A 22,778-nucleotide genomic window follows, 5' to 3' on the forward strand; every position below is an offset into this window, starting at 1 on the left:
TCTCTCTCTGCCTCTCCTCTCTCTGTATAACTCTTTCAAGCAAAATAAATAAATCTTAAAAAAAAAAAACAAAACTTACTCTACCGTGAGTGCATATTAGTGAAAGACTACAATGACTATTTTAATAGTCTGCAGCCATGGCCTTGACTTGAGCAACAGTAGTTGTATCCATCATCACCAATCTTGCAACAAAGCACAAATGTCAACACAATGTAAAGGGCAAATGACATCTTAATATCATTATGAAAGCAGGAACCTTGTCTCAGGAGCCACCAGGGAACACTGGACCACACTTTGAGAAGCTGAGATCAAATCAATTGGCCTGTCAAGGTTTTTCTTTTTTGCCTTATTTATTAAATTAGCAATTAACAGGGGCCGGTGCTGTGGCACAGCGGTTTATTTAAGCCCTGGCCTGAAGCGCCAGCATCCCATATGGGTTCCAGTTCTAGTCCCAGCTGCTCCTCTTCCAATCCAGCTCTCTACTGTAGCCTGGGATAGCAGTGGAGGATGGCCCAAGTCCTCGGGCCCCTGCACCCATGTGGGAGACCCAGAAGAAGCTCCTGGCTCCTGGCTTCGGATCGGCGCAGCTCTGGCAGTTACAGCCATCTGGGGAGTGAACCAGTGGATGGAAGACCTCTCTCTGTCTCTACCTCTCTCTCTTTCAAATAAATAAAATAAATCTTTAAAAAATAAATTAGCAATTAACAGTTATAACTTAATAGTTACAAATCAATACTGTAATATTTTTTTAGTTCTCAGTTTGCTGATTAAAACAATAAAAGGCTATATGCTTACAGTATTGGTTTATAGAAACAAATGGGTCCTTTCTGACTGAAGAAGTATAAGCTGTAGGATACTTAGGTATTTTTTCTAATTATTCCAAGTGCTTAGAAAGAGATGCAGAGTGGAGAGTTTTCAGGTAGCACTACTGACTAGATGAACTGTACAGTAAAATCTTGTAAGGCTGAGTAAGTACATTTAAGGAAAAATAACTCAACCTACACACACACACACACAAACACACAATGATTGAGCCTAAGCAATAAGTAAATCCTAGATGTCATGGTATATTCTTCTGTGAATCCAATTACTGCAAAATGTGTCATTACAGCTAAAAAAAAAAAAAAAAAACAAACCAAAATTATTAGATGTCTTTGGGAAGAGTATTATAAACTAAATGGTATTCCTATTACGTAGTGATAAACTGATCCCTGGAATTCTGAGTGCAGTTCAACAACAGTAAATATTAAGGATGAGAATAATATGTGACAAGGTGTTTATATATACATACTTGAATTGAAAGAACATACTCTATTGGGACCAATGCTGTGGCACAGAGGGTTAAGGCCCCAGTCCTCAGCACTGGCATCCAATATGGGTGCTGGTTCAAGTACCGGCTGCTCCACTTCCTATCCAGCTCTCTGTTATGGCCTGGGAAAGCAGTGGAAGATGGCCCAGGTCCTTGGGCTCCTGCACCTGCATGAGAGACCTGGAAGAAGCTCCTGGCTCTTGGCTTCGGATCGGCGCAGCTCCGGTCATTGGGTCAAATTGGGGAGTGAACCAACAGATGGAAGACCTCTTTCTCTCTGCCTCTCCTCTCTCTGTGTAACTCTGACTTTCAAATAAATAAATAAATCTTAAAAAAAAAAAAAAGAAATACTCTATCAAGAAATATTACAACTTTAAAAAAAGAATAAACTTTAAAGTATCCCATGTTAGAACTTTTAAATAAAACCTGACCAATCCAAATTCTCAATAAAATATCTTTAAAATCATTCAACATTCTAATGTTGAGAAGCAAATGACAGCAAACTATTAGAAATGCCATTTTAAAAAGATTTATTGTGGGCCAGCACTGTGGCACAGTAGGTTAATCCTCCACCTGCAGCGCCAGCATCTCTTTGGGTGCCAGTTCAAGTCCTGGCTACTCCTCTTCCAATCCAGCTCTCTGCTATGGCCTAGGAAAGCAGTGGAAGATGGCCCAAGTGCTTGGGTCCCTGCACCTGCATGGTCGACCCAGAATAAACTCCTGGCTTCAGACCTTTCTCTCTGTCTCTCCCTCTAACTATCTGTAATTATATCTGTCAAATAAATAAAATAAAAAAAATATTGTTATATACTACTATGGTTTGGATATGGTTTGAATGTGAACTCCAAAGGTTCATGTGCTGGAAGGCTGTCTTTGCTGTGAGAAGGTGGAACCTTTAAGAGGTAGGGCCTAGAGGAAGTTACTTTAGGTCCTTGGGGATACCACACTCAGAGGGATTAATGTAGTTCTCACAGTATGCTGGTTAACTCCCTTGAGATTGGGTTGTTATAAAAAGCCCCTGAATTTCTCTGGCTTCCTGCCTCCCATGTGATCCCTCTTGCACCTGCACGCATCATTGTGATGCCATCCCCTTGGAGGTCCTCATCAGAGATTGGAGAGATGGGACCACCAGTCTCTGACTTTCAGCCTCCTGTAAGTTAAGTAAGTATCTTTCTTCAGGAAATGTGTTACAGGAACAGAAAGTGCTCACACACACACACACATACGCATGCACACACACACAGTAAGCTGAAAACACATCGAGTCCAATTCCGAAAGCTTTATACAACTGTATACAGATTCAAGTATGTAGCGATGTTCTACATAACCACAAAGCAATGCACTTCCTTAAATTAATCACTGGCACCAAACTTACATAATACTATTTAAGGAAGATTTTCCAAAAGGTCTATAAAGATTTACAGGTAATTTCCAGTTGAGCAATGTTAGTTTTATAGGTGGAGTCAAACCTATCCAAGGATGTATGTAAAGAGAACTTAAAAGTCCTGTTACGACAAATACATTAGATATAATGAATATTTGTAAAAGTGTGCATATAGAGTGCACAGCTAAGTCCAAAGTGCAGATAGCAAAAGCCTTAAGTGCCAGAAATAATGGAAAATCTAGGAGATAGAGATGTATGCTGACATATTGAACGGATGATAATATATAGGTAACCAAGGAACTTGGGTTGTAATACTCTGCAGGGACAGAAGAGAGGCCTTAAGTTAAAACTAGGACTCTTACATAAAAATCAGAACCCTAGAGCAACGTTACTCAAAGTATGGGCCACTGACCTGTCACATCAGCATCTGCTGCTTACTTCCCTGGAAATGTAACTTCTTGGATCTTAACCCAGACCTACTGGGTCAGAATCTCTGTAAATGGGGCTCAGGAATCACAGGGGGGGTCTTCAAAAAACTCATAAAAAATGTATATTATGGGGAATGCTGTGGCATAGAAGGTTAAACTTCTGCCTGCAGTGCCAGCCATCTCATATGGGAGCTGATTCAAGTCTCACCTGCTCCACTTACGATCTAGCTCCCTGCTAATGTAGCTAGGAAAGCAGAAGATGGCCCAAGTGCTTGGGCCCTTGCATCCACGGAGGAGACCCAGAAGAAGCTCCAGGCTCCTGGCTTCAGCCTGGCCCAGCCCCGGCCATTGCATCCATTTGGGGGTGAACCAGTGCACAGATGATCAATCTCTCCCTCTCTCTGTATCTCTTTTAAGTAAATAAATAAATATAAAATAAAATAAAATAAAATGCATGTTATGAAAAAACTATGCATGGACTTCAAACTTTTTGAACCAAAACAAAGTATCATTTAATTTCATTTTCCATGGACTTTTTTTTCAAAGTGCCCTCAGTTTTAACAAGCTTCCTAGGTGATTCTTTTATTGTTGTTGTTGTTGTTATTTATTTTCACCTATTTGAAAAACAATGACGGGGCTGGCGCTGTGGCCTAGCTGGTAAGGCCACCGCCTGCAGTGCCGGCATCCCATATGGGTGTCAGTTAGAGTCCCAGCTGCTCCATTTCTGATCCCGCTCTCTGCTATGGCCTGGGAAAGTAGTAGAAGATGGCCTAAGTCTTTGCACCCGCGTGGGAGACCCGGAGGAAGCTTCTGGCTCCGGATAAGCACAGCTCCAGCTGTTGTGGCCAATTGGGGAGTGAATCAGAGGATAGAAGACCTCTCTTTCTCTGCCTCTCCTTCTCTCTCTGTATCTCTGACTTTCAAATGAATAAATAAATCTTGAAAGAAAAGAATGAAAGACACAGTGGGGGGGGGGGGTGAGAAGAGAGAGAGAGAAAGAAAGTGTCTGCAATAGCCAGGGCTGGGCCAGGCTGAAAGCCAGGAGCCAGGAACTCCATCATGGTCTCTCACATGGACGGCAGTGGCCCAAGTACCTGAGCCATCAGCTACTGCTTTCACAGCACATGAGCAGGGAGCTGGATTGGAAGTGGAGTAGCTGAGACTCAACTAGCTCTCAGAAATGGTATGTAGCTGTCCCCAGTGGTAGCTTAACCTGCTGTACACCACCAGTCCCCCAGGTGATTCTTACGTTTACTGAAGTTTGAGATGTATTGTCCCAGAGACACTGTACTCATGGGTACAGAAAAGATTCACTAGCAGCTGGGTGGAGGGGAGGCCACGTGGCAGCACTGTGGCATAGTAAGTTAAATTGCTGCTTGATGTGCTGGTGCCGTGGCTCACTTGGTTAATCCTCCGCCTGTGGCGCCGACATCCCATATGCGCACCAGGTTCTAGTCCCGGTTGCTCCTCTTCCAGTCCAGCTCTCTGCTGTGGCCCAGGAGGGCAGTAGAGGATGGCCCAAGTCCTTGGGCCCCTGCACCCGCATGGGAGAACAGAAGGAAGCACCTGGCTCCTGGCTTCGGATGGGCACAGTAGCGGCCATTTGGGGAGTGAACCAAAGGAAGACCTTTCTCTCTCTCTCTCACTGTCTGTAACTGTACCTGTCAAATAAAGGAAAAAAAAAAAAACATAAAAAAACTGCTGCTTGTGACACCAGCATCCCATATTTGAGTGACAGCTGGAGTGCCAGCTGCTCACTTCTCATCCAGCTTCTTTCTAAAGTACCTGGGAAGCCAGTAGAAGATGGCTCTGATACCTGAGCTCCTGCTACCCATGTGGGAGGTCAGGATGAAGTCCAAGCTCCTGACTTCAGCCTAGACAAGACCTAGCAATTGTAGCCATCTGCACAGTCAACCACCAGACAGAAGCACAAGCTTGCTCACCATTCCCCCCACACCAGGAATTTTCCTCTGCCTCTGTGTCTTTGCCTTTCAAATAAATAAATCTTGGGGACTGGGGGTGAGGGAGTGGGAAAAGGACTGGTGAAAAAAAACCCATCCACTGCTAAGAAGAGACTGAAAAGACAGGGAAAAGATGAACCCTTTATTAGTGCTTCCATGGATTTGTAATCCAGATATACATCATTCAGCGGTTTTCAAATGTTGTAGTCCAAGGATCACTTTATGCTGCCTAAAATTACTGAAAATCCTAAAGAGCTTCTGTTTACATGGATTATACTCGTATTTGCTGTGTTTGAAATTTTAAAAAGAAAAAAGTTTAAACTCAAGTAAACAAGACATTTTGTTACCTTTCAGGGTGGTAATTCAACACAAAATATAAACAGTGAAAGGATGCAGAGTGAAAAGCCAAGTAATATCACAGTAATAGTATGAAAATAGTTCTCGCCTTCTGGACCCTCAGGAATGCCTAGACCACACTGAGAATCGCTGCACTATTTGGACTGTCTGGGAAACTTCCTACCTATAAAGTTAACATATGGTTGGTCCTCTAGGTTACTGAAGGGGGTGAAGGGAAGCGAGCAGAAGCAAATGCAGACCTTCTCTAGAGAAAAGCTCTCATAACCCACTCACAAAGGGTTTCCATTGGGGGAAGGAAAAGGCTCTGCCAAACACAAGCCCTCTTACAATTAAAAATAAAAATCATGAAACACAGCAAACACAACTTATCATGATCAAACAGCAGAAGGACCAAAGTCCCAAGAACTTATGTTACAATTGTCTAAATTACTCATAATTATTATATATTAGGCAAATCATATTTTTCTAAGAATTCAGTATATTTAAAATTTCAAACACATGTTACAATCATAACATACTCATATTATTGTATATATGAACAATACATACACTATTCCTTAAGATTTCACATTTCTTAAACTTTAGAAACTTCTAAGGTAAATGTTTGATGCATCAGTTAAGAAACTGCTTGGAACACCAGCATTCCATGTCTGAGTGCCTGAGTTTGAATCTCAGCTCTGCTTCTGATTCCAGTTTCCAGCTAATATTTACCCCAGAAGGCAGTAGAGGATGGTTCAAGTTCTGGGGTCCCTCCTACTCACATGGAATAGTGGATTCAGTTCTGGGATGTTGGTTTTAGCATGGCCCAGTCCTGGCTGTTGCACCATTTGGGAGAGGTCTCCAGTGTCTGTCTCTTTCAAATACTTACTTGTTTTTTTAAAGGAACAACTACTGGGACTGGGACTGTGGCACAGAGTAAGCCACCACCTGCACCAATGGCATCCTATACGAGTGCCAGTTCTACTGCTCCACCTCTCTGCTCATCATCAGAAGATGGCCCAACTACTTGGGTAACTGCCACTCACATGGAAGAACCAGATGAAACTAGGCTCTTGGCTTTAGCTACCCTCAGCTCTGGTCATTGTAGCCATTTGGGGGGTCAATCAGCTTTCTCTGCCTCTGTACCTCTGCCTTTCAAATCAAATCAAATTAAATTAAAAATTTCATTTCACAATATAGCCATATATTGAAACATATTGTATAACAGAAACTAAGCAATTCTGTAATTAAAATAAAACTTTTCAAAGGAAAGAGAAGAAACTCCTTTCAGGAAACAAGAAGACAAAACGCATTGGGAGAAAATATTTACAAAATACACATTTGATAAAGGGCTATTTACTGAAATAAATGAAGAATTCTCGAAATTCAACAAGAAAATAAACCTAATTAAAAATAGGCAAAATATTTTAACAGGTATGTCACCAAAGACAATATAAAGATGCCAGTAAGCATACATACTCAACATCTTGTCAGTACAGAACTGCAAATTAAAACAAAGATACACTACTACACAGCTGTTAGAATGGCCCAAATGCACAACAAAGATAATGCCAAATGTTGAGGAAGATCGGACTTAACAGAAACTGATTCATTGCTGATGGAAATACAAAATGGTACAGCCACTCTGGAAGATAGTTTACAAGTTTCTTACAAAATTGAACATATTCTTAACACCTGGTCTAGCAATTACATTTCTTGTTATCTACCCAAATGAACGGACAACATACACCTACAGAAACCTACAAATGTTTTTACAGCAGATTTATTCATAACTGCCAATAGCTGAATGAACAGATAGTACATCTAGACACTGGAATGTTACTTAGTCCTAAAAAGAAATGAACTATCAAGTCATGAAAAGATATGGAGGAAACTGAACTGCTTATCACTAAGCAAAAGAAGCCAATCTGAAAAGACTACATACTGTATTATTATAAATACACAAATTTTGGAAAAGGCAAAACTAGAGGCAGGAAAAAAAAATCAGGGGCTGGCATCGAATGTAGGAGGTAAAGCTACTGCCTGCAACAGCAGCATTCCATATGAGCACCAGTTTTAGTGTCCCAGCTGCTCCACTCTGATTCAGCTTCCTGCTAATGGGCTGGGAAAAGCAGCAGAAGATGGCCCAAGGGTTTGGGCCCCTGCCACCCACATGGAGACCTGGATGGTGTTCCAGGCTCCTGGCTTCAGCCTGACCCAACCTGTTTGTTGCAGGCATTTGGGGAGTCAATCAGTGCATAGAAGATCTCTCTCTCTCTCTCCCCCTTTTCTATCACTCTGCCTTTCAAGTAGATTCAACTAAATAAATAAAATTCCAGGAGACTTCTAAAGAAACAAACAAGATGTTCCTACAATTTGTATGTAAATATAAGAGATCAAATACTGTATAACCAAGTCTTAAAAAGATGCAATGTTAAATACTTAAAATTCCAGATTATACAACAAACGTCCAGAAATCAACAAAAAGATAACACCAATTTTTATATTAAATACTTACGCATCAGAAATACTTCAAGGGGTTGGCGCTATGGCGTAGCGGGTAAAGCCGCTGCCTGTACTGCCTGCATACCACATGGGCACTGGTTCGAGTCCCAGCTTCTCCACTTCCAGTCCAGCTCTCTGCTACAGCTTAGGAAAGCAGTATAAGATGGCCCAAGTCCTTGGGCCCCTGTACCCACTTGGGAGACTCGAAAGAAGCTCCTAGCTCCTGGCTTCGGATTGGCACAGCTCCAGTCGTTGTGGACATCTGGGGAGTGAACCAACGAATGGAAGACCACCCCTACCTCTCTGTAACTCTGCTTTCAAATTAATTAATTAATTAAAAAAATACCCAGGATAGACAAATCTACAGATGCAAATTAGTAACTGTCAAAGGTGGGGCAAGGGATAGAATGAGGACTGACTACTGTTCTACAATTTGATTATAAATAATAATCAAGTAAAGAATAAATAAAGAATAATAAAGAACTGTTAACAAAGAACTAACGAACTGTACATACTTTTAAGTGGTGAACTGTATATACTTTCAAGTGGTGAACTGTATGCTGTATCGATTATATCAATAAATCAACTAAGGAATTAATTATAACACACACATTATTTTTAAGCCAAAGAAGTCAGACACAAGAATACATACTACAAGATTCCTTTTATGAAATAAGAGTGTGAGCAAAACTAAGTGATAGTAATATAAATTATTATGCAGTGGGAAGCTGGCTATGTTCTATATCTTTGGGCAGAGGTCACAGAGGTGTAGACAACTGACATTAAGAACTGAATTTTAGGCCGGCGCCGTAGCTCACTAGGCTAATCCTCGGCCTTGCGGCGCCGGCACACCGGGTTCTATTCCCTGTCGGGGCACCGGAATCTGTCCCGGTTGCCCCTCTTCAGGCCAGCTCTCTGCTGTGGCCAGGGAGTGCAGTGGAGGATGGCCCAAGTGCTTGGGCCCTGCACCCCATGGGAGACCAGGAGGAAGCACCTGGCTCCTGCCATCGGATCAGCGCGGTGCGCCGGCTGCAGCGCGCCAACCGCGGCGGCCATTGGAGGGTGAACCAACGGCAAAGGAAGACCTTTCTCTCTGTCTCTCACTGTCCACTTTGCCTGTTAAAAAAAAAAAAAAAAAAAAAAAAGAACTGAATTTTAATTACATTTCAATAAAAGAGTAAAAAAACCCTATTTTAGAAAAGACTGAACTTAAAGAACTGACAGACTGCCTGCTACAGAATGTCTCTGTGAACTGTACAGCTATGCATTTAAAGAAACATACAGTACTTGAGTACAACTGTGCCTTTTTTGCCTACAACTTTTTTTTTAAGATATTTTATTTATTTATTTGAGAGATAGAGTTACAGATAGTGAGAGGGAGAGATAGAAAGGTCTTCCTTCCATTGGTTCACTCCCCAAATGGCCGCAACGGCTGGAGCTGCGCCAATCTGAAGCCAGGAGTTTCTTCCAGGTCTCCCACACGGGTGCAGGGACCCAATGGCTTGACCCATCCTCTGCTGCTTTCCCAGGCCACAGCAGAGAGTTGGATGGGAAGAGGAGCAGCTGGGACTAGAACCGGCACCCATATGGGATGCTGGCACCGCAGGTGGAGGATTAACCTACTGCGCCACAGTGCCGGCCCTCCCTACAACTTTTTAAATAATATACGCAGCCAATGCTCCCCTTTCAATTTTCCATATTTCAGTTTTCCTAAATTTTTGCTAATACGTGTATTCCACAGCCAAAATTGGGCCTTTTAAAGGCATATTTAAGTATACTAAGTAATGAAAAGGGAATACATTTATATAAATCTGAATCCTAAGAGGAAAATCAACATCTAATTTTTCCATCATCTGAAAGCATAGTAATGTCTAGATGAATCCTTTCTACAAACCACCGTCCCCTAGGTAATTCCTACTCATCTTTTTTCCTCTTTCAAATCAATAGAATTTTTATTGCATTATTAAAATACACAACACACAATCTGGGTTATTGTTTCTGTAGTCAGACAGGTTTTTTTTTTTTTTTAAGATTTATTTATTTGAAAGGGGGAGGGGGAGGGGGAGGGAGGGAAGGGGGGGGAGAGAGGAAGAGAGAGAGAGAGAGAGAGAGGTCTTCCATCTGATGGTTCACTCCCCAGATGGCCGCAACGACTGGAGCTGCGCAGATCTGAAGCCAGGAGCCAGGAGCTTCTTCCGGGCCTCCCATGTGGGTACAGAGGCCCAAAGATTTGGGCCATCTTCTACTGCTTTCCCAGGCCACAGCAGAGAGTGGACTGGAAGAGGAGCAGCCGGGTCTCGAACCATATGGGATGGGCTTACAGCAAAAGCCCCAGTAGGACAACTTTTATGTCTTATTCATCCAGCCTGCTGAGCTGTTCCTTTTTCAGAGACATAGATACCATTCAAAAATTTTCTGGTATCCTTATTTTTAACTGTTGTTGCCTACTGAATCAAAACAGCTGAATTTGAAACAAGTTCAATGTCATTTCCTTCAAGGGCTAATTCACTTTTCTGGGCTTGAGACACTGAAAGGCAACACCTGGCCTCATCCGAACACTTTGAATATATTTTTCACCCAAGAAATTCAGATTTCAACAAGAGACTTGTTGTCCTGAATAATCACGTTGATGGTGAAGTGAGCATACACAGACCTCATCTTGTAACGGAAGCCCAGTGTAAGCTCCTTGATCATATTCTGTACATTGACTACAGATGGTGCCAACTGTTGCCAGTTCCTTTCTATTTGCCCACCACGTGTTAACCCGGAGCCTCTTCTTTTTTCTTGAAGCTGAGTTCTGTATTGATGTGATTGAAGTCCCTCTGCAGGCTTCCCTCTGGGTCCCTTCACAGTAACTGTGCGTCCCTTCAGATTGATGTCAACATTTTCTGGAATGCTGACAGTCTGATTGCTGAGAATGGTCTTCATTCTCACAGTAGATGTGGCAAAGAGCCTCCTACTCATCTTTTACCTCTCAAATTAAAATTTTTTCAGAAATTTTGTATTTTTAATACTCCATTCCCCGCTGCCCCTTCCATACACAATTATATACAAAGAATAATTCTTTTCAAAGCACTCATCTCATTCCCCACTGTGATTAATGTCCCTGTTTCTCCCATCAGACTCTAAGTGTTATGCAAGCAGGAGCAGTCTGCCTTGCATATCAACATATTCCTGCATAGTGCTTGGTAGCTAGTGGAGATGCTCATGAGACATGTTGCTCAATGAATAAATTCAAAATGCAATATCCAACCAAACCATCTAAACAAAGATTGTCCGCAGTGCAAACAAACATTTTTTTCCCCCTTGTTTGAAAAATCCACTGGAGTCAATATATCTTTATTTGACAGACAACATTTTGGATTAGTATCTATGAGTCACCAAGTAACTACTTCCTTGTCAACCTAGTTAACAGAATATAGGATTGACTCTGTGTCATTAGTTTCTGCCTCTTGATCCCTTCTTAATTGGGCACACTTATTCTTACTTATTACCTTTAATCTCTATTGTGTATTTTACTATGTACTTCTCCTGTAGTCTCTAAGATATCAGTCTTAATGAAATTAAGTAACAACGTTTATAAACTCAGCCAAGACAATATTTAATGGCATTATTAGCTGGGAAAAGAACTGTTCAGGGACAGCAATTCCAGATCAGAATGTTAACATATATAGCGGCATTACTACCAAAAGCTCAAGCAGTTTTTCCAACATTCAGTAAACAGAAAAGAATGAAGTACCAAAAAGAACAAATACAATAGGCAGGTTAGAGACAAAAAGAAAACACAGAATCATAAAAGGCATCTAGCATTTTGTACAACACATTAAAGGAAAGCAAAAACGTCTACAAAAATTAACTTATACTGACTAGGTAACAATTATTTTAGCAACTTGCCTAGGATACATACAAGATGAGGCCTTAAGGCAAAATTTGAACAATTTTCTATAATCCTTTCAAGTAGTTCAAAGAGACTATGCAAAACCCAGTTGACACCCACAGTCTTGAAAAGGGTGGAATAAGAATGTTTATGCTTTATCAGTCATACACTCTAAGCTTCCTAAACCATTAACAATGCAACTGAATTTTTTTTTTTTTTTTTAACAGGCAGAGTGGACAGTGAGAGAGAGACAGAGAGAAAGGTCTTCCTTTTGCCGTTGGTTCACCCTCCAATGGCTGCCGCGGTAGCGCGCTGCAGCCGGCGCACCGCGCTGATCCGATGGCAGGAGCCAGGTGCTTCTCCTGGTCTCCCATGGGGTGCAGGGCCAAGCACCTGGGCCATCCTCCACTGCACTCCCTGGCCACAGCAGAGAGCTGGCCTGGAAGAGGGGCAACTGGGACAGGATCAGTGCCCCAACCGGGACTAGAACCCGGTGTGCCGGCGCCGCAAGGCGGAGGATTAGCCTAGTGAGCCGCGGCGCTGGCCTAATTTTATTCTTAACAGATTCATAAGGGATTCTGAATATGCAAAAATTCAGAAATAAGATGCTCAACCTCATCATAAAGGAAATGCCAATGAAAACCACTCTGAGAACTTTTTTACCTATGAAATACACACAAATCCTACAGTCAGATGCACTACTACATTGGTAAGGCTGTGAAGACTCCTTCTCCCAACCAGAATCTTCCTACAATGATGAGCAGACTACAAAATTATTTCATTGATGTAGATGGCAACTTAGTAAAATCACAAGTATGGGGCCCGCGCTGTGGTATAGTGGGTAAAGCTGCCGCCTCCAGTGTTGGCAGCCTATATGGGCACTGGTTCGAGTCCTGGCTGCTCCACTTTTGATTCAGCTCTCTGCTACAGCTTAGGAAAGCAGAAGATAGCCCAAGTGGATGGAAGACCTCTCTCTCTCTGCCTCTCCTTCTCTGTATAACTTTGACATTCAAATAAATAAATAAATCTTAAAAAAATCACTAGTTTCCTTTTTTCAAAAAAAAAAAAGTTATTTATTTGAAAGAGTTACACAGAGAGAGAAGGAGAGGGAGAAGGAGAGAGAGACAGAAGACAGAGATAGAGACAGAGAGAGATCTTCCATCCGCTGGTTCACTCACCAAATGGCAACAACAGCCAGAGCTGGGCCGATCCAAGGCCAGGAACTTCCTATGGGTCTCCCACGAGAGTGCAGGGGCCCAAGGACTTGGCCATCTTCTACTGCTTTCCCAGGACATAGCAGAGAGCTGGATCAGAAGCAGAGCAACTGGGACCTGAACCAGCACCTGTTTGGAATGTCAGCACTGCAGGCAGTGGCTTTTCCCACTACACCACAGTGCTGGCCCCGAATACTTTTTACACATTAACTCAGCAATTCCATTCCTGGAAATGTATCTTTTTTTTTTTTTGACAGGCAGAGTGGACAGTGAGAGAGAGAGAGAGAGAGACAGAGAGAAAGGTCTTCCTTTGCCGTTGGTTCACCCTCCAATGGCCGCCATGGCCGGCGCGCTGCGCCTGGCGCACCATGCTGATCCAAAGCCAGAAGCCAGGTGCTTCCCCTGGTCTCCCATGCGGGTGCAGGGCCCAAGCACTTGGGCCATCTTCCACTGCACTCCCGGGCCACAGCAGAGAGCTGGCCTGGAAGAGGGGCAACAGGGACAGAATCCGGTGCCCCAACCGGACTAGAACCCGGTGTGCTGGCGCCGCAAGGCAAAGGATTAGCCTATTGAGCTACGGCGGCGGTGAGGAAATGTATCTTACGAGCACCAGCACACATAGGAAATAACTTAAATATAGTATTATTCTCTGCTGTAGTTAAGGATAAGTGTAGAGTGTAAACTCACATGTTCAATAACCACCTAGTTAAATAAAAAGTACACCCATACAATGGAATACAATGCAGTTGTGAAAAAGAATGTTCTCTACATATATTAATATTGGAAGACAGCTAAGACCTATTAAGTGAAAAAAAGCAAAGAACACAACAGTGTATTTTATAAGCAATCATTACATGTAAGAGGGAAATTAAAAAAAAAAACTAGTAATGTCTGCTTTTATTTTTGTAAACAAAACTGAAAGAATACACAGCAGAAATCTCTAGGGGCAGGCAAATGGTACACAGTGAAGATACTACTTGGGACACCCACATACCATAACCAGAGTGCTTGCTTCAGTCCAGGCTCTCCTGCTTCCCACCCAGCTTCCTGCTAATGTGCACTGTGGGAGACAGCAGATGGTGGCTCAAGTACGTGAGTGCCTGTCAATCCAAAGTCCCAGATGGGTTCTAGGCTCTTGGTTTTGACCCAGCAGATTGAAGATCTCTCTCCATATTGCTTTTCCTTTCTCTTTTTCTCTCTGCTTCCCAAATAATATAAAAAAAAATTTTTTTTTAAGTAAAACATGATATGGTTGTTGATTTCAAAGGTCTTGCTGACCAGATTCTTGCTGGCAGCATCAGGACAAAGAAAGGGGAAGGAAGAAATAAAATACACGGGCCGGCGCTGTGGCACAGTGGATTAAAGCCCTGGCCTAAAGCACCGGCATCCCATATGGGCACCGGTTCTACTCCCAAGTCCTTGGGCCCCTGCACCCACACGGGAGACCAGGAAGAAGCTCCTGGCTGCTGGCTCCGATCGGCACAGCTCCGGCCTTTGCGGCCATCTGGGGAGTTAGCCAGCGAATGGAATACCTCTCTGTCTCTACCTCTCTCTGTAACTCTGTTGTTCAAATAAATAAAATAAATATGTAAAAATAAATAAATAAAATATAACAAGTGATTATACCTGTACACTTAAAAAAAAAAAAAGGCTGTGTTTTGTAGTTCTAAGACTTAAATTGAGAATGAGGACTGGCAGGATATAGAGAGGTGGGAAAGAAGTAGGTTGGAATCAGGTATCTTGGAAGGTCTTACAAGATGGTTAAAGAACCCTTATTCAGAGTCAGTGTAGTGGTAGAGGGTTTTTAAGCTGCTGCCTGAAATGCTGGCATCCCATTTGAATGCAGTCCCAGCTGCTCTACTTCCAATCAAACTCCCTGCTCATGCACCAGGATAAGAGGCGGAAGATGGCTCAAGTACTTGGATCCCTGTACCCATGTGGGAGACCTGGATGAAGCCTCTGGCTTTGGACTAGCATAGCCCTGGCTGTTCTGGAGGTGAACCAGTGGATGAAAGTGCTCCGGTCATTGGGGCAAATTGGGGAGTGAACCAACAGATGGAAGACTTCTCTCTCTCTCTGCCTCTCCTCTCTCTGTGTAACTCTGACTTTCAAATAAATAAATAAATCTTAAAAAAAAAAAAAAAAAAGAAATCCTCTATCAAGAAATATTACAACTTTAGGCCGGCGCCGTGGCTCAACAGGCTAATCCTCCGCCTTGCGGCGCCGGCACACCGGGTTCTAGTCCCAGTCAGGGCGCCGGATTCTGTCCTGGTTGCCCCTCTTCCAGGCCAGCTCTCTGCTATAGCCCGGGAGTGCAGTGGAAGATGGCCCAAGTGCTTGGGCCCTGCACCCGCATGGGAGACCAGGAGGAAGCACCTGGCTCCTGCCATCGGATCAGTGCAGTGCGCAGGCCGCAGCGGCCATTGGGGGGTGAACCAAGGGAAAAGGAAGACCTTTCTCTCTGTCTCTCTCTTTTACTGTCCACTCTGCCTGTCAGAAAAAAAAAAAAAATGATGGCCCTTTCCATCATTTAAAAAATTTTATTTATTTATTTGACAGGTAGAGTTACAGACAGTGAGAGAGAGAGACAGAGAGAAAGGTCTTCCTTCCGCTGGTACACTTCCCAAATGGCCGTCACGGCTGGCGCTGCGTCGATCCAAAGCCAGGAGCCAGGTGCTTCTTCCTGGTCTCCCACGCGGGTGCAGGGGCCCAAGCACTTGGACCATCCTCCACTGCACTTCCGGGCCACAGCAGAGAGCTGGACTGGAAGAGGAGCAACCGGGACTAGAACCCGGTGCCCATATGGGATAACAGCGCTACAGGCAGAGGATTAACCAAGTGAGCCACGGTGCCGGCCCCTGCCATATAACTTTATAGACTTGATAGACTGTCAGCTCTATCATGCATTTTGCTTTAGCCAAGGAAATATTAGTGACATTACATAAGCAGAGGCTTGAAAAAATGCTTCCTAATTTCTCATTACTTTGTACTCTTCAGCTATCCTGTTGAAGGTAAAGTATAACAGTCAGAAAACCAACTAAAGTCAACCAACATCACTCCAGACTCCAACCACACCTACTCCAGACATGAAGCAAGTCAACCTAAGCAAGTCAGCTAAGATCAACAGAGCCAACTACCAAGTCCCACCCAAATCAACTGAACCCTAGACCTGTGAACTTGACAAACACTTCTAGTTATGTCACTAAAGTTGTGAAATGGTTTAATATGCAGCATGACTGTGGCAACAGATAACTGAGACACTATCTTATGGTAGCAGGTTGATAAATTTTTTTTAAAAGATTTCTTTTATTTATTTGAAAGACAGAATTACATAGAAAAAAGAGAAAGAGGTCTTCCATCCACTGATTCACTCCCCAATGGCCGGAGCTGCACCAATCCAAAGCCAAGAGCCAGGAGCCAGGAGCTTCTTCCGGGTCTCCCACATGGGTGCAGGGACCCAAGGACTTGGGCCATCCTCCACTGCCCTCCCAGGCCACAGCAGAGAGCTGGACTGGAAGAGGAGCAACCGGGACTAGAACCTGGTGCCCATATGGGATGCCGGCGCTGCAGGCGGAGGATTAACCAAGTGAGCCATGGCGCCGGCCCCGTTGTTGTTTTGTTTTGTTTTTTTAAAGAAAACACAAGTCCCACAGAGATTTATTTATAACTCCTGAAAACTGCCTAAAGTCTTCTCATCTAACAAAAAATTTCAGCTTTGCTTTTCTATCTTTAACCTACTTATGCAGCTACCTTTGCCTTTCATCAATAAAACGTATTAATCTCTAATTTGGAAATGTTATATAAAAGTAAACAATTCTTCATCAGAGGGTAAGGAGGCCAAGAGAATGTTATCTTTTAGGTAAGACTATACATTTATAGCTATAGATCTTTGTGAAACTGTTTTCAGAAGAAATATTTGATTTCTGGTTCTCAGATAAGCTTTCATAACATGACAGAGTTTATTTTAATAAATACCATACAGTGAAAAGCTGTACATCATAAATATACAAATAAAAACTGGCTGCACTAAGGCTCACAAAGAAAACAGCTTTTATCACTTTACTCATACCTGTTTTGACCTTTAAAAAGTCAATAAAGCAAAATTCTAACACCTCTTAAAAATTGTTGGAAATGATTCCATATTATTTTATCCTATGTATTCTCTTTGAAGAACAGAAACCAGATCTAGATAGATGTAAGTGCAATAAAAAATAATATTGCTGAAGATAATTGAGAAGTTCCAAATAGATAAACATGAAATAAAATTTTAATGCACTATTTGGCCACTGGTGACATACTAAAAGCATTTTTAAAAGACATATTATTCTAGGGGCCGGTGCTGTGGTGTAGCAGGTAAAGCTGCCGCCTGCAATGCCGGCATCCCATGTGGGCGCCAGTTCGAGTTCTGACTGCTCCACTTCTGATCCAGCTCTCTGCTATGGTCTGGGAAAGCAGAATGTCTTGGGCCCCTGTACCCATGTGGGAGACCCAGAAGAAGTTTCTGGCTCCTGGCTTTGGATCAGCACAGCTGGGCTGTTTTGGTCAATTGGGGTGTGAACAATCAGATGGAAAACCTCTCTTTCTTTCTTTCTCTCTCTCTCTCTCTCCCTCTCCTTCTCTCTGTGTGTAACTCTGATTTTCAAATAAAATAAATAAATCTTTAAAAAAAGAAGACATATTGTTCTATTAAATACTCATAGAGAAATGACTACTTTGAAGACTTTGTCAGTAATGATTACCAATGATTCATGGACTTCTTCCAATGTCCACCCATAATTAAAGGATCACCAACTGTGATCAGATACACTTTTCACACAAGTGAAACTTTGTCAGCTTCCTTATTAGCTGAAGGAAAATCCACATAACCTAATACATGATGAAATTAGTAGTTACAAAGAAGCCACATCTCAACAAAGGGAAATACAAACATTTATGCTCCTTTCATTTTTTAAATTCTTCGTGAAAGCTTATTTAGATGGGAATGTCTCCCTACTACCTTTGTCAGATATCTTCCTGTGCCTGCTAAAGGAAGCATTATTTTGTCTAAACAATTTATCATTTTTTCGATTTGCCCAGTCTCCCCTTCTCAGCAAGTATGCAGTAGTACTCAGCAACTTCTCTTAAAAAATTATTTATTTATTTTCAAAGTCAAAGAGAGAGAGAGAGAGAGAGATCTTCCATCTGCTGGTTCACAATGGTGGCCAAAACAGCTAGCTCTGGGCCAGGCAGAAGCCCAGAACTTCTTCCAGGTCTCCCACGAAGGGGGCAGTGGCCCAAGAACTTGGGTCATCTGCTGCTGCTTTTCCCAAACCATCAGCAGGAAGCTGGATTGGAAGTGGAGCAGTCGGGACCCTAACCAGCACTCATGTGGTTTACTGGTGTTACAGGTGGTGGCTTTACTCACTACACCACAATACTGGCCCCAACAACTTCCCTTTATATCACACATTTAAAAATATTTATTGCCAAATGCACCAAAGCTAAGTCACAGAAGACTAGATCCAAGAAGGCAATTGGCTAACATCCAGGAGTCATGAATCCTGACCTCAATGTGCCTTCCCTTATTTGCCCCTCCAACCCCACTGTGGTCTCTGGGAAGGATATGAATAGAAGACAAGACCAAACACCTGTACACTGTTATCCTAAGGCCTTTGCTAGTGCACACCTGAAGCCTAGAACCAGCATCCCTTGGATATTCTTTGCTGTCTTTCCTCTCCAAGCATATACTCAAAACTCAGTTAATTATAAAAAGTATTAAAGTAGCTAAACATTATTTTTGGAAATCTATTGAGCTCCAAATACTGTAACAAAACTTAAAAAAAAAAAATCGGCCGGCACCGCAGCTCACTAGGCTAATCCTCCACCCGCGGCGCCAGCACCCCAGGTTCTAGTCCTGGTTGGGCCGCCGGATTCTGTCCCGGTTGCTCCTCTTCCAGTCCAGCTCTCTGCTGTGGCCCAGGAAGGCAGTGGAGGATGGCCCAAGTGCTTGGGCCCTGCACCCGCATGGGAGACCAGGAGGAAGTGCCTGGCTCCTGGCTTCGGACTGGTGCAGCGCGCCGGCCATAGCGGCCATTTGGGGGGTGAACCAATGGAAAGGAAGACCTTTCTCTGTCTCTCTCTCTCTCTCTGCCTAACTCTGCCTGTTTTAAAAAAAAAAAAAATCAAGAAAGTAAAAAGGAAAAACAAGCAGTACTATAATGGCTGAGGAGAAAGTGAAAGTGGCAAGGGATTTAATTCTAGCCCAGAGAACAGAAAGTAATTTATCATTTATGGCAAGATTATGGGTAAAGAAACCAGAATTCTTGATTTACATAAAGCAGTAAGTAATCAGTAACTAGAAACAAAGGCAAAGCAACAAGAAATTCTAAAAGAATTTACCCATATGTGTAAAGTTTAAGATTAAAGAGTATTGGATTCTGAGTTCCAATCCCAGGTCTACTACTCTATAGCTTAATGACCATGAATGAAATAATTAATCTCTCTAAATCTGCTTCTCCACTTCTCTGGCACATATGGCAGAATATGTGCCATATTTTAAGAATACTAATTAGGTCGGTGCTGCAGCTCACTATGCTAATCCTCCGCCTGTGGCGCCAGCACACCGGGTTCTAGTCCCGCGTGGGGCGCCGGTTCTGTCCCGGTTGTTCCTCTTCCAGTCCAGCTCTCTGCTGTGGCCTGGGAAGGCAGTGGAGGATGGCCCAAGTGCTTGGGCCCTGCACCCGCATGGGAGACCAGGAGGAAGCACCTGGCTCCTGGCTTCGGATTGGCGCAGCACACCAGCCGTGGTGGCCATCTGGGGAGTGAACCAACGGAAGGAAGACCTCTCTCTCTCTCTCTCTTTCTCTCTCTCACTGTCTAACTCTGCCTGCCAAAGAAAAATTGGTTAAATTAGTAACAAAAGCAAAAATTTGTCTTCTCCATTTTTAATTTTTCATTTATCTCCTTAAATTTACGAATCACCTGATGACTTAGGAAACAGGAAAAAGATGGTACTATACAGTGAGATTCAAAAAGTTCCCAAAAGTGCTTATCATGGAAAAAACTATTTGTGGGTTTAAAAATTTTTGCACCAATATAAACTTAGCTTTTAATTCCATTTTTCTGTGAATTTATTTTGGAAGTACACTCATACAAAAGGTTGTTAAAAAAAAAGATTCAATATTACATACAATGTCTAGCATTTGCTTCAAAACAATTCAGTGAGAAAAAATAAGAATGATCTCAGTTGATGTAGCTAGGTTCATTATACTATTATTTCTATCTTTGGCTATGCTTGAAGTCTTCCAAAATGAAAATTTCTTTGAAACTCCTTTCTGTTAATAATTTGATTTGGTTGAACAACAACAAAAAAAGTTCTAGCATCCCCTCTAACTTTAGTAAATAATGAACATGAAATATGGAAAAAAAAAGAGAATTAGAGAATATTCAAGGGGAAGGTATAAAGATAAAAGCTACATACGACCTAGCAAATATGCTTGATTGAACTGAAGGAAGAATATGAAGGTAAAAGCCCAAAACTATCTATGTACTGGGAATAATTAACACACACAAAAAAAAAAATACAAGAAAAACAAGAACATCAAAATCAATAAATGCAGGGACAGGCATTTGAAGCAATGGTTAAGACACTATTTGGGGCACCTACAACCACATCAGAGAGCTTGGGTTCAACTCTCATCTCTACTTCTGATCCATCTTCCTATTACTGAGTACCCTGGGAAGCATCAGGCACAAGTAAGTTGGGTCCCTGTCACCAACTACAGTTCCCTGGCTCCTCTCACTACGGACTGGGCCTACCAAACCATGGCCGTTTTGAGCATCTGGGGAGGGAATTTGTGGCTGGAAGACCTCTCTCTCTCTCCCTTTCAAACACATAAGTAACAATAATTTTAAAAAATATTAATGTAGAGGCCAGTGGTGTGGCAAAGTGGGTAAAGACGTCCCTTGTGATACCAGCATCCCATACGGAAGTCCCAGTTCAAGTTCTGGCTTCTTGCTTCCCACCCAGCTTCCTGCTAATGCACCTAGGAAGGCCCAAATACTTGGGCCCCTGTCACCCACATAAGAGACCAAGATAGAGTTCCTAGCTCTGACTTTGGCATGGCCCAGATCAGCTGTTATGGACATTTGGGGAGTGAATCAGCAGATGGAAGATCTCTCTGTCTCTCCTTCTCACTTTGTCACTCTGCTTTTCAAATAAATAAAATGAATCATAAAAAAATTGATGAATGTATGGTCTTAATTTAACAAATTCAGTAATTCCTTCCTGCGTGCATATTGTCTGCCATGCCAAAAATCTTTTTAAACCATTCTAAATGTTACTAGTTGAACTTGTTACTTAAAATAGGTGTGAATTATATTGTAAATTAAAACACATTTCATTATGGAAATTCAAATTTACACATATGAGATTTTTCTTTAACCAAGCAAGATATCCCCTACACATTCTTTTAATGAATTTTTCCTCCCCATTTATATCGTGAATTTAGAAAAGGTATATGCTTTTACACTCTCTACTTTTATGCACAGTAACAACTGGTTTATAATGATTCAAATTTTATGAAAAATAAGCCAGTCCTGAGTCACAGCCTATCTAATAATACCAACAAAAGCAATACTAATTATACAATAGTTTTCTCAATAATAGTAAATCTAATGAGAAAACACTGGTGTTCAAAGCATCTTTTAACCCAAAAAATAGGTCGTGGTGTATATCATTTTTAACAGAAGTTATTTTAAAAAAATGCCTAATTTTAGATAGTACTTTAAGCAATTTAAACAGAAAAGTATGCTTTCAGAAAAGTTACTTCTATTTCATTCTTACCTGAGAAGTTAAATATCTCAGATATTTCTAACATTAAAATATTATACAATTATTTCTGTGGATAACAGGAAAGTATTTATTTATGCTAAGCTATACAAAAGCTGATTGTTTTAAGAGTATTTTAAATGTCTTCCGACTGACCAACTGTTCTTTAAAACCCACTCTTCTATGTTTCTAAATAAAGATAATGAAATGCGTGCAAGTTTTCTGAAAAGTATAAAGTGCACTTTGAAGACAAGACAGTAATATCATCAATATATTTGTTAATAAATTTATGCTATTTGTGTTAAGTTTTAGGAAGGCAATTTATAATGCTTGCCAAAAAATCTTGTAAGACTTTTTTTATATGATCCTCTTAAAACTTTGCAAAACTGTGACAGGCTGATTGTTAACAATTCAGAAATTTCTAAGAAATGCTGCTTTACCTCAAATGGAGTTTTTGTACTGTAATAGTGGTTATAGGACTGTAAGGTATAACTGGGAATTTTTTTCTCTTTAGGATGAGATGTCTCAAGCATATTATTCATTCCTACTTCCCCAAAATGAAAATGTGAAATGTCAGTCTAAACCAATGGTTACACTTGCAGTTTTTTCTTTCAGCCACACCTTTGATTCACCCTGCTCTTACAATTAAAAAATGCACATAACATAAAACTGTACCCTTCTGTTACCCTGAATTACAAGAATTTCATTATACTAAGAGCAGTTAATACAAATATAAAAGCAGTTTATACTTGAAACATCATTGGATTACAAAACATTGAGTTCAAAAAAGTGATTAAGTGATATACTAACAGAACCCACAGTTCTCCTTATTTAAAAACAAGTAAAAATGTGGAACAAAAGTAATAAAAAGGGGCTGGTGCTGGGGCATAGCACCTGCAGTACCAGTTCAAGACCTGGCTGCTCCCCTTCCGATCCAGCTTTCTGCTATGGCCTG

General features: G+C 41.8%; 1 protein-coding gene and 1 pseudogene across 7 annotated transcripts in view; both read right to left on the reverse strand.

The window, feature by feature from the left end:
* LCOR (ligand dependent nuclear receptor corepressor) overlaps nucleotides 1-22,778 on the reverse strand; it is a 132,434-nt gene that overhangs the window by 101,402 nt on the left and 8,254 nt on the right. The window lies entirely within an intron of this gene.
* LOC133776040 (large ribosomal subunit protein uL6-like) lies at nucleotides 10,167-10,851 on the reverse strand (annotated as a pseudogene).

Source organism: Lepus europaeus, chromosome 17 (assembly GCF_033115175.1).
Source record: "Lepus europaeus isolate LE1 chromosome 17, mLepTim1.pri, whole genome shotgun sequence".
NCBI classification, from domain to species: Eukaryota; Metazoa; Chordata; class Mammalia; order Lagomorpha; family Leporidae; genus Lepus; species Lepus europaeus.